Genomic DNA, 10,106 nt, shown 5'->3' on the forward strand with positions numbered 1-10,106 from the left:
AGGCAATACTTCACCTGCAAATCTGTTGGGTTCATCTACTGTAGCGAGTGCTGCTGATGTGTCCTCCTCTACATTGGTGAGAACACAACGTAGATTGGAAAACTGCTTTGTAGTGCACCTTCATTTCATCTGCAAAAAGCGGGATTTCCCAGTGAATAAGCATTTTTATTCCAATTCCCATTCCCTTTCCAACATGTTGGTCCATGGTCTCCTCTACTGCACGGTGAAGTTGGAGGAGCAATGCCTCATATTCTGTCTATGTAGCCTTCCTTCATCTTCCTGCAGTTTAACCCGTCCCCTTCCCTCTTCTTCCATTCCCCACTTTGGCCCAAGTCTTACCTCTTCTCTTCTCCTCAACTACCTAACACCTCACCTTGGCATCTCCCCTTTCCCTTTCTCCCAGGTCCTTGGCTATTAGATTCCTTCTGCAGCCCTTTACCTTCCCCGTGTATCACCTTGCTTCATTCCCCTCTCCCACCCTCCTTGATTCACTTATTGCCTGCTAGCTTGACCTCCTTCCCTTCCGCTCACCTTCTTATTCTGCTATCTTTCGCCTTCCTTTCCATTCCTAATGAAGGGCCTCGACCAGAAACATCGACTATTTATTCACTTCCGTAGATGCTGCCTGACCTGCTGAGTTCTTCCAGCATTTTGTATGTGTTGCATTGGGTCAGTAGGTTAATTGGCTGCTTGAACTTGGACTGAGTGTGTGGGTGGGGGGGGGAGTTGATTAGAATATGGGGAGAGTACAGCATGCAAAGTTAGTGGAAGTTTGGGATTATTTTATGTGCTTGCATGGACTCGATGGGCCAAATAACCTTCTCTGTCTCTAAGAGAGGTGGAATAATATGCCGACAGTATGTTGCAATAAAACATCACTGTACCTTCTACGTGATTTTGTTGTTGTAGGTGGTTCAGAAGAGGTCTTGCTATTGGAATATTTCAATACAGACAACATGGGCACTCTTACCAGTCTATTTCACATGTGTAAAAGAGCTATGATAATGTGTTTGAATATCCTCTCCTAGGACATAGCTGACCATCATGCGCTGCTGCAAGCTGTGTTTGTTAAGCCTACAATTTGCACCTCCACAATTGACTCTGGTCGCTGGTCTTGTTTAACAATAACCTCACAGTTCACACTGTAACCCAAGTGCTCAACACCCTAAGGCCATTTGCTGGCTCATGACACTGACTTTGAAAACCAATGGCTGCCTATTTTGTAAAAAAGTATTGCATTTGATTGCAGAGTGATTTGGAAGATCTGCAGCTTTTCTTTAGGTTATCTGTTTTGCTAAGGTCTTGTGTATTGCAAGTAACTGCTTTTCATTATAAAGAGAGCTCTAACTGATCAACAATATCGTTGTTGTGAGCTGGTAAGACCTGAGATACGGGAAGACAAACAAGCTCATTTCTCATTTACGAGGAATTAATATTGTTCAGTAATGTGGTTTCTGGAGTTTTACATAACTATTGCTGTGTAGGCCTAATTGTTTACTACTGCCGTGCAGTGACTTTGGGATGATACCAGTTGTAGATATTATATCCGGACAATGTCCATGTTCCAAAGCTTTTCCAGTTTCCTTTTTTAATTCAGCATATTCCTGGTGTTTTTCACTTATTGATTTCTGTAAGTTATGTGTGTTTGGAATGGCTATATCTATTAAATAAGTTGTTTTTGCTTGTTTGTCCTGTAATTTATCAGTACAATCAGTAATAATGGATTGTTTGTAATATAATTCATGGGACTCTGACTCTGAAACTGGATCAGGCTTGTATTTATAGTAAGATATGGTCTTCTATGAGTTTGTATTTTAGAGCAAGATTTTGATGAATGATTTTTGCCACTTCAGTGTGCCTGTGTAAGTAATCAGACTGAATTAAACTGCTACAGGACTCCGGAATGTATTGTATTGTTTCTGATTTCCCTTGGCATTTTCTACATTTATTGTCTTGGATTTGTTGGTCTTTTGCAATGTATTTTTGGTGATTTTTTTTGTGTTAGCCACCTGGTCCTGTATTGTCACTCGCAGGATGAAGTCTCCCAACACTCAGCCAAGCATTTGATGCTTCCTTTCAATATCTAGTCTGCTCAGATCGTGAGGTTGTCTATCTTGGAGGGTCATGCTCTTCCATTGGTTAAATTCTTTTGTCTAAAGTGACAATGTCTTCTTTTTTCTGGGTTGTGCTCTCATTTAAGTTTAATGGGGTGTACTTTTTTATCATGAGTTGTGCTGAATCCTGCTTTTCTTGATGAAAATATATCCTTTGAAGTTTTATTTGACCGTTGTGTAATTTTTTTCTGTCTGATATTCTTCCTTCTTCTATCCTAGGTGGTGTTAATCTACCCACAAACAAGAGAAAATCTGCAGATGCTGGAAATCCAAGCAACACATACAAAAAGTTGGAGGAACTCAGCAGGCCAGGCAGCATCTATGGAAAAGAGTATGGTCAATGTTTCCTGCCAAAGAGTCTCAGGCCGAAACGTCAATTGTGCTCTTTTCCATAGAAGCTGCCTGACTTGCTGAGTTCCTCCAGCAGTTTGTGTGTGTGGCTTAGTATTAATCTAAGTGCAGTGTTTTCTAAAATTTGTCATTTAGTTATTATTTTTCTTAGTAAATTTTCCAGGTCAATTTCAGACCAAGATATTATGCCAAAAGAATACATTAATATAGGCAGAGAGGAAGTGTTTATTGCCCTTGTTATATTTTTACTGTTGAGCTCTGTTTGGAAGATTTTTGTAAGCTTTGTAGTAAACTTAGTTGAAAGTCTTCACTTTAACACACTATAAACTATTTTCATTTTGATACCCCAGGTCGGGGGTCGGCAACCTGCGGCTCCCGAGCCATTTGTGGCTCTTTCACCTCTGTGCTGCGGCTCCCTGTGGCTTTGGGAAATAATTGGTCAGTATTTAATTAAAATGTATTTTATGTTAGTTTGTTAGCTTTTGAAATGTAATTCTAAATTTGAAGATTATGGTGATCTTGTACAATCTAAGTATGGCGACACATTTCCTCACAATTAGCCAGCATTCCGGCTAAGGGAGATAGCCTACGGGGGTTTGTGAGTACGCGTCTTTTGCAGCATCTGCGTCCATGGGGGCTGGGTTGAGGGAGGCTTAAAAGCAAGGCTGTTTAGTTCGAATAAAGTTACCTTTGACTGCAGTCTTTATTTTAGCGCTGCGTGTAGCGCTACACCGCTACAACGTGTTTTTTATCGCTATTAATATACATCACCACTGCCAATGCCTGACACCCGCCAGTGCGCGCTTTCTTTTAATTCTTCGATCCAAGGTAGGCTACCTATGTAGTAACCTTCAACCCAACGTCTTTTTTTCGGAGTTCAAAATGTTTTTGTTGCATGCAGAAATGTAATTTCGTTTTCTCTGCAGGAGTTCATCAATTTCAAAAATGCAACACATTATAGTTTGTTTATACATAGCATAAAGGCAAAAAAAAACCCGTTGTATGCAGTGTTATTTCATTTTGTGGCTCCCAGTGTTTTCTTTTCTGTGGGAAATGGGTCCATATTGGCTCTTTTAGTGGTAAACGTTGCCGACCCCTGCCCCAGGTGCTTATATGTTTCATATTCATCAATCAGTTGTATTGGGTCCTGCTGCTCTGTTTTCTATTCTACTAGCTCTGTTGCACCTTTCTTTATGTTTAATGTTCTGCACTTATCTAGTCCAAAGTTCATGCTCATATACTGTATTTTGAAAATAGTTCTACTATTAGAATTAATTGCTTTAGCTTTACCAGAGAAGAAGTATATGACTTTAAATTGTCCATGTATAGAAGGTGTGTCAAGGTATAATTCATTCGGCCGTCCCTGATTTGATACCCTATTTTCATCTGATTCATTAATTAGAGAGTGGGTTTAAAGCTAGACAAAACCATAGAGTCACCCAGGAAAATGCTTCCTCGGTTTATTTTGGTAAAGGTGGTGGTTGTTCTTTGGTTGTTAATGGACAGTGTGATTATGATATGGCAATACTTCATCAGATATTGTAGGAATTTCATGTATTGAGTACAGTTTGTTTTTATATATATATATACACACACACACACAGTATATTAAGAACTTATATTAACCATGAGTGTGGGGCAGAATCAATTGCATTTTGGTAGTGATAAATTTCTGCTTTTCTGCCAGGCTTGATTTAGAATTACAGAATCTATCAGTTTCATAGCTCTATGGCATCCTTTCTGCTCTTCCATGGACTAAACCCATATCCCCTGACAACCAAACATCTATTGATCTTTGTCTTAATTGCTGTCTCCACAGCCCTCTTGAGTAAAAATTCCAAAGGTACTCCCTCTGCAAGGTGGGGGCGATTTTCTTATATCCGCCCTGTATGGCTGACCCATTATTTGTAGACAACGGCTCCTGGTTTCCCAGTCAGAAGAAGCATTAACTCTACTGCAGTAATTTTGATAATTTCTCTAAATCAGATCTCTCTCTGGTGAACTATTAAGCTGGCAATCTGTAATCTCATGGTGGCCAGAAATTTTAATGCCAATTCCCATTCCCATTCCAGCATGTCAGTCCACTGCCTCCTCTTGTGCTATGATGAAGCTGCCTCAGTGTGGTGGAGCAACAACTTTGTTTGTGTCTGGGTAGCCTCCAATCTGATGGTATGAACATTGTTTTCTCCTTCCAGTAAGAATAATTCCCTCACCTTCCCCTCTTCTTCTATTCCCCACTCTCGCCCTTTGCCTCTTCTCTCCTGCCTATCACCTTCCCCAGGTCCTGTCCTGCTTCCCCTGTCACCTTATGATTGTGGACTTTAGGAAGGTGCAGGCTGACCATTCCCTACTGCACATAAACAGCTCCTCCGTGGAGAGCATCAGGGGCACAGAGTTTCTGGAAGCGCACATAACAGATGACCTCACCCAGTCCCTCAACAGCACTTCTTTAGTCAAGAAAGCAACGTGGCGAGTTTGAGGCAAATGAGGCTACCACCCCCCCCCCCACCCACCCCCTCCTCCTAATCTAACCAAATTCTTACAGGAGCATTTATTTGTAGTAATATTCCCTTATGTGTTGAGTGTGAGTACTATGTTGTGCATCTTAGTCTCATTTGGTATATGTGTTTATGAAATGACAATAAACTTGAACTTCCTCTTGAATAAGTGTTTCCCCTGTCTAGTCAACAATGGTTCCTTCACCCTATGATCCTTTCCCTATCCCACAACCCCACGCAAGCTCATTGTCCATGGTTTGGACCTGACAATTGTATTGGATGCACAGCCACTTGAAAGACATTCCATTGGTTTGTCTTGCCCGTTCACTCACTCCCCGTCTCTACCTGGCTGCGGTACTCTCAGCTGAGGGAGGAGCTTGCTTCTACAAGGGCATCTCATTATGCAGTATCTCTGACCATTCTCTACTCATGACTACAAGTCAGATGTGGGCTGGCAAAGAAGTAAGACCATAAAAGATAGGAGCAGAAATAGGCCATTTGGCCCATCGTCTGCTCCGCCATTCAGTCATAGCTGATGCTTTTTTCCCTCCTCTGCCCCACTCCTCAGCCTTCTCCCCGTAACCTTTGATGCTGTGTCCATGCAAGAACATGGACCATTTTATGTGGGGGAAGGGGTTTGGGGGTCGATTATCTTGTTCCATTTTGTTAGGGGGGGGTTGATCTGTTTTCTGTGTTGGGGGGGGGGAAATCAATGTTCATGTTCCGTTTTGTGTGGGGGGAGGGATTTGGGGGAATTGATTTGTTCTATTTTGTGTGTGGGGGGGTCAGGCAGTCATTTTAGCCTGACCCCCATAACCTTTGTACCCTTCCATGACTCTACCACCACAATTCTATGAGGTAAGAAGTAGCAAAGGTGCACAGTCTTCTGAGAAAAGAAGTTTGTCTTTCTCCATCTTAAACAGTTGAGTCCTTGTCCTGAAACTATAAGTACCCCACCAGTTCTAGATCACCAACCACAGGAGACAGAAAAAGAGATGATTCTGGGTCCAAGGACACTTCGTGGAATGAAGTGAAGGATACAAGTCTTTATTTCTTATTTCAATCGTTTTGCCTTGTGTTTAACATGAGGCACTGTGTGGACAAACACAAGTAACAGCTAGAAAATATCACAGAGCTTCTGCATAAATCCAAGATTGCCAGACCAATTGTGTTTCAATAAAGAGATGTAAATTAGACAAACATAGAAATTGAGTATAAACCAAACAATTAAACTTAGCTTCATGCATCATCAATAAATTAATCAATTTGAAAATGACTGATACACAGATATGGATGGTAAATCCATTTTTTAAATGATTTATGAATAGAGTGAAGTGCCAGAACACATCAGATTAATGTAGAACGTCAACAGACTGCACTGAATTCTCTTGAAGATTATTTACCGTATCTTTACACCATTTCTCCTGAATATCCATGGCTCTTCCACTGAAGTCATAGCAGAAGATCCCAATTCCTGTGGGATTCAACACTGAAGTTTTGACTTTAGTTGTGCACTCCAAATTGTAGTCTTCTTTTGTTGTAATTTTTTCCTTTGACTCTGCAAGAAATATCAGTTGTGAAGTATGGCAATATAGAGCAGTGTAAAACAATTAATTGAATGAAGATGAGAATATCCACAGATGCTGGAAATCCAAGGAATACAAACATAAAGTGCTGGAGGAGAGTAAGCAGTTGACGTTTCGGGTCCTAAAGAGTAAACATCGACTGCTTACTCTTTTCCATTTATGCTGCCTGGCCTGCTGAGTTCCTCTAGCATTTTGTGTGAATTCATTGAATGAAGTTCAACATATTCAAATTCCAAATCCACTCATCCCGTTTTGTGGTTTCAACTTGTAACCAAAATCACTTTGGAACACGTGGATCCATCGCCAATTAGAACAAGATTGAAAGCCATCATACCCCCAAGGATTTGTCATACATCGTGTATGGCACAACAATGTATACTTTGGGTAGCAGAAGTCTGCCGATGATTGAAATCTGAAATAAACATGGAGAAAAGCAACACTTAGCAGGGCAGACAGCATCTGTAGAAGGAGAAACAGAGTTCATGCTATGGTCAATAACCTTACATCACAACTGGGAAAACTTAGAAATCAGACATATTCTAAATTGGAGAACAGGGAGGGAGGTGGAGAGACCGGAGGGAAGATCTGTGCTTTGGTGGAGGCCAGGAGAGACAGGGTGACACATGTAGTGATGGTGTTGACTACTACAGGATCATGAGGCTTACTAATCCTTGTCTGTATGAAGTGTAGGAAGAATGAAGAAAGAAAAGCATAAGCGAGGGAACAAAAGATGTTCTAAATAGAGTTATAACCATCATTAAACCTTTCTCTGCAAACTATGAAGAGCCAACCCACCTATAGTCTTGAATAAGATGACCCATTTGACAAATGTTCATCATAGACCAGAACCCAAGCCTAAGATACTTCCTACAAAGCTTTCAGGTGCCAGATTGTTCTCACTGTGGGCCATTACTCTGTTGCCAATCATGTTTTTGGCCACCTCAGTCCACAAAAAGAAGTCATACAAACATGAGGCAAATGTCCTGTACAGGAACAGCCAAAGTCTATGTAACGGTTCAAAGCACATTTTGCTATCAAAGTACGTACTGCATATGTCACCATATACACCTATGAGATTCATTTTCTTGTGGACATACTCAATAAATCTATAGAATAATATCTATAGTAGGATCAATTAAAGATCAACCAAAAGTCAACAAATTGTGAAAATGCAAACATAAATAAAAGCAAATAATGAAAACATGAGACAATGAGATAAAAGGTCCTTAAAGTGAGATAATTGGTTGTAGGAGCCCTTCAGTGATGGGGCAAGTGAGTGTAGTTATCCCCTTTTATTCAAGAGCCTGATGATTAGAGAGTAGTACCTGCTTCTGAACCTGACAGTGTGATACCAAAGGCTCTTGTACCTTCAGCGAGAAAAGAGCATGGTGTGGGTGGTGAGGATCTCTGATGATTGTTGCTAACAAGGCTAACAAATTTCGTGACACATGCAGGTGATAATAAACCTGATTCTGATTCTGCTTTTCTCTGGCAATGTTTCATGTAGATGTGCTCAATGGTTGGGAGGGCTTTACCTGTGATGCACTGAGCTGAATCCACTACCTCTTGTAGGATCTTCTGTTCAAAGTGTCCTGGTTAGGACATAATATACCTGTTTCATTCTCTCTAGCTACAGAACAAATCCAACAGAGACGGTGAAATGAGATGAAACTCAAACGTTCTGCAGGTAAGTATAGATAAGTCCTTTGATGTTTATGGCATGTAAATCATGTGCACATGTACACCGTTTATGTGTTCTTTCTGACATTATTGTTACTGCATCAGTGTCATAGTTCAGATGTATGAGACAGAGGGGGATGTGTTACGTCCAAGATCATTGCAGTTTTTCAGCTCCTGTACATGGTAATACCCTGTTCCTCCCATCAGAGGGGTCTTGAGAGGAGGGTGCCTGTGCTTGGGGCTGGGGCATCCTCAGAGCAGAAATAGCTTTTGGAAGGTCCAGTCCAAGATGTCTCATTTAGCCACTGTGGCCTCTTCCTCTTGCAGAAGCGGCTGAGAAGGAGTTTTGCCTGACATAGGTGAACATTTCCCCAGCCCAGGTGTTGACATTTTCCTGACTCTATCACGTCTGCTTCTTCAGGTCTCGGTGTGGGGATCCCAAAGCCGAGTCTGAGGTGGAGGAACACGCACTCGATGGACAGGTGACGTGTCTGCTATTGTGCTCCCAACTCAAACTTCTTGATGCCAGTCCTAATGTTTCTCCTCTGTGTTAGGTAGTAATAGCAATGGATTCCTAGGAGATCATGTGGATGTTATGTTCTCTCATGGAAGGCAGTCTCTTTCAAGAGTCTGGTGCATGGCATGGGAACAACGTAGCCTATTTACTGAGATCCTGGCTCCCACAGTCCCACCATGGAATCTGTGCAGGGAATGCTGACCTGAGAGAGGACACTTACTCTGCCAATGGTTTTGCAGTATTTTTTTGAGATGGTGTTAATTGCTTCAAAAAATCAGGGATCACATCTGCCTGGAAGGCCAAGAGCATTGTGATGGACAATATCTGTCCTTACTTAGAATGGCAGCATGCTTGAAAAAACAGCCAGGTTCCTTCCTGCCTAGAGAGACTTCAGCTCTTCAGCAGGTCTCTAGGTCCTGCATACAATTTTGGGCAATGTGCATCAACCAGTGTACCCCTTAGAGGAGGGAAGACAGTCCAGAAAATGGTGTGATGTGATGGTTAATCTATTGGATTAGTTACTAGAGTTTGGATCAGTGATCCAGAGGTTCAAGATCTTGTGGTAGCCGAGTCTCTAAGTTCAAGAAGACTTAGACTCCAATAACTTGCTAGAAATCCTAATGTTTAGCATCTGGCAAACCAGCTGATGTGGGCCACAAGCAACACAAAATGATTTTGCAACTGCTGGAAATCTTGAGCAACACACACAAAATTCTGGAGGCCTGATAAAGAGTCTTGGCCAAAAACATCTACTGTGTATTTCACTCCATAATTTTTTGCCTGATCCTTATAATTTTTGTGTGTGGAGGAGGGGGATTGGGGGTGGGGTTGATGTGCCTCTTTCACTTTTGTTCGCTTCTGTGTGGAGGGGGGAATTTGGGGGCTGATGATCGTACTGTTGTTCTTTCTTGGTTTTGTGGCTATCTGGAGAAGAAGGATTTCAGAATTGTATACTTTGATAATAAATGAACCTTTCAACCTTTAAATGCTGCCTGACTTACTAAGTTACTCCAGCATTCTAGTTGTGTTAATGGACTGTATGCCACTCTCTCACCAGAGCCACAGTTTCCTCATTTCCATCAAAATGACCGGGGTTCTGGTCCCCACACTGTGTTTAAACTTACCTGGCTAACTGGGAATCTTTTAATTACACTATGCAACATTTTTTTAAAAAATGTGAATTAAAAATGTACAGGCAATAGTATTCAGTGGTCTGGAAAATCTGCCAGTGGTGGATTATTAAGAGTTTTACTGTAATTAAGTAAATCTGGAATTAAAAATTTGCTGAAATAGTCATCTGGAAATTATTATAACATAGAACAGCACAGCACAAGACCAGGCCTTATAGCCCTCCACGTAT

General features: G+C 41.4%; 1 long non-coding RNA gene across 1 annotated transcript in view; it reads left to right on the top strand.

Moving 5' to 3' along the window:
• LOC132398267 (uncharacterized) overlaps positions 1–9,508 on the top strand; it is a 141,689-nt gene extending 132,181 nt beyond the window's left edge. The window contains exons 2-4 of the long non-coding RNA XR_009513599.1: positions 2,816–2,903; positions 8,180–8,236; positions 8,651–9,508. This is a non-coding gene — a long non-coding RNA (uncharacterized LOC132398267). The remainder of the gene's footprint in view (positions 1–2,815; positions 2,904–8,179; positions 8,237–8,650) is intronic.
• The last annotated feature ends 598 nt before the right edge of the window (positions 9,509–10,106 follow it).

This window comes from Hypanus sabinus, chromosome 8 (assembly GCF_030144855.1).
Source record: "Hypanus sabinus isolate sHypSab1 chromosome 8, sHypSab1.hap1, whole genome shotgun sequence".
NCBI classification, from domain to species: Eukaryota; Metazoa; Chordata; class Chondrichthyes; order Myliobatiformes; family Dasyatidae; genus Hypanus; species Hypanus sabinus.